Source organism: Rhagoletis zephyria, unplaced genomic scaffold (assembly GCF_001687245.7).
Source record: "Rhagoletis zephyria isolate East Lansing unplaced genomic scaffold, Rhagoletis_zephyria_1.1 Rzeph_scaffold_01467, whole genome shotgun sequence".
Taxonomy (NCBI): Eukaryota; Metazoa; Arthropoda; class Insecta; order Diptera; family Tephritidae; genus Rhagoletis; species Rhagoletis zephyria.
In genome coordinates, this window is record NW_016158551.1 from 98,570 (window position 1) to 106,383 (window position 7,814).

The window sequence follows — 7,814 nt, forward strand, 5'->3', positions numbered from 1 at the left end:
GAAAAAAGCAAACGATAATTTACAAGGCGTACTTAGCACGGTGCATAGGCAACTGGCTGAGTCAGTGGGATCGTCGGTTCGAAGCCTGCTGAAAGAAGCCTGAAGAGGAAATGTGGTGATTTCCGAAATAGCTATCACTTCTACCATTTTTTCAAATTATTGTTACTTTTCCACAATAAATTTTCATTAAAAAACGGCCTCGAGCTCAATAAAAATTGTTGAATATATTTTTACTAATGAAAAGTCTAAAAAAATATAGGAAAAAGGTCGAGTTATTAAAAACTGCTCAGCAAATTGGACATAGCGCTTTTGTATGAATTTTATCTGCATGCTTTTTAAAATGTTGAAAACATTGCTGGAAAACCTTAAAATATTTGCATTGAGCCAGGGCGCAATAAACAGGTGAAGTAATAAAACAGCTTTCTCGCGTTATTTTGTCATTCGGCTGCCTTATAGTAAAATTTTAAAGGCAATATTTCAAATAAGGCAGTGTCAAAATCTTTTTCTCGCTCTAATTACTTCACCTGGTATAATTCCGCCATGGCATGGAACAAACAAAAGTTGTCGTTCCTGTTCGCAGCATTTAATACAGAGAATATTGTTTTGAGTTTTATCTTCATTTAAAATTTCTACATTATCATCACTGGTTTCACCATATCCGAAATGTGGACTTCGGTTACGAAGACGAAGCGAACATGTACGAATTAGTGATGTAAAAATATGTCAAATTTTACCTACTTTCAGACTTCTAAATTTGTACGTATACTCGGTACAAGCAGATGGGATGAATGGCGCAATAAACAGGTTAAGTAATAAAACAGCTTCCTCGCTTTATTTTCTGACATTCGGCTGTCTTATAGTCATATTTTATAGGCGTGTATTCAAATAAGGCAGTGTCAAAATATTTCTTATCACTCTAATATTAAATACTTCACCTGGTATAATTCCACCACGGCCAGTGCACTGGCCGGTGAGCAAAACTTCGCTGCTTCGCACACAAGCGCATGTGTGTGATAGTGTGAGTGCCCACCTCTGATCTAGTGTCATCCCAAAGTACTTGACACTATCTTTTTGTGGTATAGCCTTGCTGTTTATTTTTAGTGGTGGACAAGTTTCTTTCTTCAGAGTAAATGTTGTCTGAACACACTTGCTCTCGTTAACCTTTATCCTCCACACTGCCTTGAGGGACACCTGCATATATAGGGAGACTTCCCGTTCTAAAGGAACTCTGCCTGACTCTGAAGTTTCTCTCCAGCAGAAAGCTTTCCAGAATTGCATGCGTATTTGCAGGGAGTGAAACCTTTAGTTTGTATATAAGGCCATCATGCCAGACTTTGTCAAAAACTTGAGAGATGTCCAAAAATACACCGGTGCAGTATTGCTTCCCTTCGAAGGCTTTTCTAATACAAGAAATAATTCTATGAACTTGTTCTACAGTTCCATGTTTTTCAAGAAAACAAAACTGATGTGGTGATATTATTCGGTTACTTGTTTGAGAAGGTTGTATCTTCTTCAATAGAAGTTTTTCAAATATTTTAAGAAATACAGAAATCAAGCTAATGGGCCGATATGAATTTACTACCGTCGGATCTTTGCCTGGATTTGGCACCATAATTATTTCTGAAAGTTTCCATAAGTCGGGGAAGTGCCCCAACTTAAGCATGTTATTAAAAATATGTAATAAAAAACGTACGGCAGTTAGTGGAAGCTCCTTTATCATTTCACCTGTAATCCTATCGTAACCAAGCGCTTTATTCTTCTGAATGTCATGAACAATTTAATGTTAATTAAATCTTTCTTTTTAAACCGAAGCGGATTTGTGGTGAGGCTACTGGGATGTATTGAAATATTGGAAAGATGAGCTGAGCACCTTCATTGGGTCTAAAGACTTGTGAAAGATGACAGGCGAAAGCGGGTGCTTTATCCTCATCATTCCTCGCCCAACTTCCGTTCTGAGTACGTAATGGTGCTTCTCGAAGAACGGGCCTATTCGCATGCTTGAGTGTTCGCCAAAGAGAGTAGTCAGTCTGTTTCGAGGCAGACAAGGACTGGAGGATCGACTGCGTACATCTTTCTTTTTCCGCCTGCAAAAAAATACGTTATTCCTTTGTACACGCATTAAGCTCCTGTTTAAGCTTTGGAGAGCGAATTCTTTGCCATTCTCTTCTTGATATGCGCTTTTTACTTATTAAGTTAAGAATGTTTGGGGTGTGCGGACCAGGGCAGTAAGAACTGCGATGTTTAATAGAAGGATTTTGTGTTGCAATTTCTGCGGCCTGAACTATTATATCAGTGAGATTTTCAACTGCCCTGTCGATATCATTCTTGGTCCGAATAAGAATTTGCGGGTCAATGTGCGAATCGACATACTTTTTGTATTTTAACAAGTTTGTATGTTTATTTGTAAGATTTTTTTGTTTTTCTTCATAGTTAAGAAACATCGATAATGTTATGAGGCAGGGAGAATGATCTGAAGAGAGATCAAATAATGCTTCTGTATAAACTTGATGTCGCCCAATACCCTTTGTTACACCAAAGTCAATAAGATCGGGTATTTCGGGTTCTGTAACCAGTTAGCGACAAGTTTCGGATCGATATCGCACTTGTTGACGTAAAAATATTTCATATCATACGTCAACAAAACCGATACCGATTCGAAAATTGTCGCTAACTGGTTACAGAATCTTCCTACAAAAATGATATCGTCCGATTCAGCTGGAACAAAAATGCTTCAAACAAGTAAGAGTTTCTCTGTATTATGGCCTCGAACCGACATATACATATACATCTTTCATTTGAATCAGTATTAAAAGCTCTATTGGCTCCTACATTCGGGTTTTGATAGGCCCCTGAACCGTTGTTTCCATATTTTTGGCCTATGTGCGCTTTTATTCGAAACCTAAATGTTTCGGTACCGAGTATCGAGAGTATTGGATACTTAAAAGCATTGACTCAGCACATCACTACTGCTGTCATCTCGACTGTGACGTCAGCAAAACAGCTGATTCTGTCAAATTCCGTCAATGTCAAATTCACCGTGGTTCTGAATTACTTTACATAGATTTCTACCCTTTGGTGTAATCGACCTAGACCCCCAGAATGTATGTTTGGCATTGTAGTCTCCTGCTACAATAAACTTACTGCCAAACTTTAGGAAGANGATGAGCTGAGCACCTTCATTGGGTCTAAAGACTTGTGAAAGATGACAGGCGAAAGCGGGTGCTTTATCCTCATCATTCCTCGCCCAACTTCCGTTCTGAGTACGTAATGGTGCTTCTCGAAGAACGGGCCTATTCGCATGCTTGAGTGTTCGCCAAAGAGAGTAGTCAGTCTGTTTCGAGGCAGACAAGGACTGGAGGATCGACTGCGTACATCTTTCTTTTTCCGCCTGCAAAAAAATACGTTATTCCTTTGTACACGCATTAAGCTCCTGTTTAAGCTTTGGAGAGCGAATTCTTTGCCATTCTCTTCTTGATATGCGCTTTTTACTTATTAAGTTAAGAATGTTTGGGGTGTGCGGACCAGGGCAGTAAGAACTGCGATGTTTAATAGAAGGATTTTGTGTTGCAATTTCTGCGGCCTGAACTATTATATCAGTGAGATTTTCAACTGCCCTGTCGATATCATTCTTGGTCCGAATAAGAATTTGCGGGTCAATGTGCGAATCGACATACTTTTTGTATTTTAACAAGTTTGTATGTTTATTTGTAAGATTTTTTTGTTTTTCTTCATAGTTAAGAAACATCGATAATGTTATGAGGCAGGGAGAATGATCTGAAGAGAGATCAAATAATGCTTCTGTATAAACTTGATGTCGCCCAATACCCTTTGTTACACCAAAGTCAATAAGATCGGGTATTTCGGGTTCTGTAACCAGTTAGCGACAAGTTTCGGATCGATATCGCACTTGTTGACGTAAAAATATTTCATATCATACGTCAACAAAACCGATACCGATTCGAAAATTGTCGCTAACTGGTTACAGAATCTTCCTACAAAAATGATATCGTCCGATTCAGCTGGAACAAAAATGCTTCAAACAAGTAAGAGTTTCTCTGTATTATGGCCTCGAACCGACATATACATATACATCTTTCATTTGAATCAGTATTAAAAGCTCTACTGGCTCCTACATTCGGGTTTTGATAGGCCCCTGAACCGTTGTTTGCATATTTTTGGCCTATGTGCGCTTTTATTCGAAACCTAAATGTTTCGGTACCGAGTATCGAGAGTATTGGATACTTAAAAGCATTGACTCAGCACATCACTACTGCTGTCATCTCGACTGTGACGTCAGCAAAACAGCTGATTCTGTCAAATTCCGTCAATGTCAAATTCACCGTGGTTCTGAATTACTTTACATAGATTTCTACCCTTTGGTGTAATCGACCTAGACCCCCAGAATGTATGTTTGGCATTGTAGTCTCCTGCTACAATAAACTTACTGCCAAACTTTAGGAAGAAGTCATCAAATTGTTTTTCCGTTATGTTATGACGAGGGGGGCAGTTATAGCAGATACAGTAAGGCCACCCAAGTGGTCATCAATGTGTATTGCAGTATTATGAATGAACTCATCCCTTTGTGGTTCTAATTCATAGTACTTTATTCTGTTACGAATGAGAATGGCTGTTCCACCTCGGGCTTTCCCTTGTGGATGCTTAGTATCATACAATTTGTACCCATTAATTTGAAAGTTATTAAATTGCGTAAGGTGGGTTTCAGATACAAGCAAAACGTCTATATGAAAGCGCTCTAGGAAAATTTCTAGTTCTGTTTTATGCTGGGTTAGCCCGTTCGCATTCCAAAAACAAATTTTGAGGTTATTCATGGTTTAGACAAAATGGCTTGAAGTAATAGATTTTGATTTTTAATCAAATCTTGTACCATGCTCTGCATTGTCATCATTTGCTCCTGCATAACTATCATAAAGTTATTTATAGTAGCTTCTAGGTTACTACTATTCTGACCAAAAAGAGGTTTTGTCGGAGGAGTATTTTTGAGCATTTGTGCATAAGTAAAATTATTAACAGTCATTGGCACAGGCACTTTCTTAGCGATTTCTGGTATGAGGTTATGCCTAATAGTAATATTTTTGGGAATTGTTTTCTCTTTCATTGAGATATAAACTGGACAACCTCTATAATTAGCAGTGTGATTTCCACCGCAGTTACTGCACTTTTTGGATTTCGGGTCCATTTTTGGATTCACACATTCTTTGGAAGTGTGTAAATCCCCACAGATAACACAGGCACCAGGTAAGGTGCAGTAGCGACGTGTGTGACCAAATTCCTGGCAGTTATGACATTGAACAGGGCCTCTGCGCTTATGGGATTCTTCTACGGAGATTTTACGGTGTAGGAGATATCGCAATTGATATATTTGGTGCACTTCCCCTTTCTTCAGGTTATGAAAGTCAGGTTCTAGCTCTATTTTGAACATCGGTTGAGGGATGTTTTCTTTATTTTTGATGTTGAAAACATTGCGCACCTTAAAACCTTCTTCCCTAAGAGCATTTTCTATCTCTTGTGAGTTCACACTGGACTGGGTGCCTTTTATGACAACTTCTAGTCCTCGACTACTTTTAAGTTGATAGATGTAATAAGATTTCTTACACTTATCAAACTGATTGATAATTTTACGAAAAATATCTTCGTTTTGAACCTGTATTTTCACTTCGTGTATATTACCCTTTTTAATAGGAACCACATGAAAATTATTAGAACTTTGTTCTCGTAGATAAATAGGTGGAGGCTTGTATTTTTTAACTACCTGTTGGTTAGAATCATTATTCATATCAGCGCGAATACTAAATGGATTATTCTCCGCCAATGTAGATGCACCGGAAGTGACTACTTTCAAAATTTTTTTTTTTGGATTTAGTTTTCCATCATTTTCGGGTGTGCGCTTTCGCTTTAATAATATGTAGCGATCTAACCCAGTCTGAACAGTAGCATTTTTTGCTTTATTTACTTCTTTGTTCGTTGCCGTCGAGTATTAGTAGCGGCAGCTACGTTGTTGTCCGCATTGATCACTGCTGGAGAGCAAGATGGTGCTCTTTGCTTGGCTGCATCTGGTGTTTGTGATGGTGTGCTAGCAGTATAAGAGTTTTCTTTAGCGTTGTTGTTGTTGGTTTTGGTTTTTGGGCTGCATGCAGTGATTGTCAAATATACATTTCTTTTGTTTGGCCTTAGATCAGTGTTGCCGTTTTGGTTCTTTTAACCAATTTTGGTTATTTTTTTCTTGTCTGTGAAGTTTTTAAGATCTTTCCCGTTTTGGTTATTTTTTAATATTTGCTGTAGTTTTTAATTGACATAGGCTAGCTACACCTGTCGAGGTTGAGGAGTGGAGCAGCAGCAGTGGCAGCCCCAGCAGTGAAACCAAGTAAGAATATTTGGAATGAATGTGTTAATATTACTTACATATTAGGGCAGGTCGATTTGTAGGGGCCCAAAAAAATTAACAGAGGCACATCGCGATTATGCTTATTTGGGTAATTTCAAGACTTTTTGCCCAAGAAACCATAGGTCTTAAATTAATTTCGAGCCAGCGATTTTTTCTATCTAGTTTATTTTTCAAAAAGTGGCTCACCTGCTGAAACAGCTGTATTAAAAACTAGCCAAAATGTGTATCGGGGGGTTTTTGGAGTCGAGGAATCCATTTCTGGCATTGATTTTTTCTTTTGAGGGCCGCCAGAGGGCGCTTCCGTAGTTTTTTTTTCTGATTTTAACGCTTTTTTTTCCGAAAATCGACAACATTGTTGCGAAAATCCACGAAATTTGACTTTCTCATGTTGCAACTTATATTTTTAAATAGCCTAAAATTATCAGCGTTGAAATTTTAATTTTTGAATTGAAACTTCTTAGGCGGCGGTATCGCAAAAATGGAGAGTGAAATTTTTAAAACTGAAAACGTTACATGAGTGAGAAGGAAGATATAGGTAGTATAGAGAAGGGAAAAAGGAAATAAAGTGACGCATGACGGGTACGAGTACCTACATATGTATATATGTATGTTTGAATACACGTATGTACATATGTATGTATACATATATATATGTATCCATATATACATATGTATGTATGTATGAACGAGATCATTGCGCATTTCAGCTCTGCGGCTACCAAGCAATACATCTTACTATCTTACTATCTTATCTTACTTCTTACTAATATTATAAATGTGAAAGTTTGTATGTTTGGATGTTTGGGAAATCATCACGCGGAAACGACTGAACGGATTTGCATGAAGTTTTGTACGCAGATAGCCTATGGACCAGATTGGAAAATAGGCTACTTTTCTAAGGAGTTGCCACCTGTTAAAAAAGTTTAATTAAATTAATACGCGGAAACGACTGAATGGATTTGCATGAAATTTTGCAAGCAGAGAGCTTATGACCTACAGTGAGAAATAGGCTAATTTTTTGGAAGAGTTGCCACCTGTTAAAAAAGTTTAATTAAATTAATACGCGGAAACGACTAAACGGATTTGCATGAAATTTTGCACACAGATAGCTTATGACCTACGTTAGAAAGTAGGCTACTGTTTTTAAGAGTTGCCACCTGTTAGAAATGTTTAATTTAATTAATACGCGGAAATTAATGAACTGATTTGCATGGAAGTTTTCACACAGATAGCTTATGAGCTAGGCTGAAAAATAGGCTACTTTTTTCAAAAGAGATTTATCGCGAACCAGTACTGGGTCTAAATGTACTAGAAGCGCACCAGTTCAGAACTAGAGATTTTCCCCACAGGGTATATATGTTTGTGTACATGTATATATGCACATATGTAGTACAAACGAAAACAAATCTAA

General features: G+C 37.7%; 1 long non-coding RNA gene across 1 annotated transcript in view; it reads right to left on the reverse strand.

Annotated features, from left to right (window-relative positions):
- Positions 1-3,604: 3,604 nt before the first annotated feature.
- The window catches only part of LOC108364126 (uncharacterized), a 10,574-nt gene continuing 6,364 nt past the window's right edge, over positions 3,605-7,814 (reverse strand). The window contains exons 2-3 of the long non-coding RNA XR_001847702.1: positions 4,442-4,444; positions 3,605-3,614 (exon numbers count right to left, since the gene is read on the reverse strand). This is a non-coding gene — a long non-coding RNA (uncharacterized LOC108364126). The remainder of the gene's footprint in view (positions 3,615-4,441; positions 4,445-7,814) is intronic.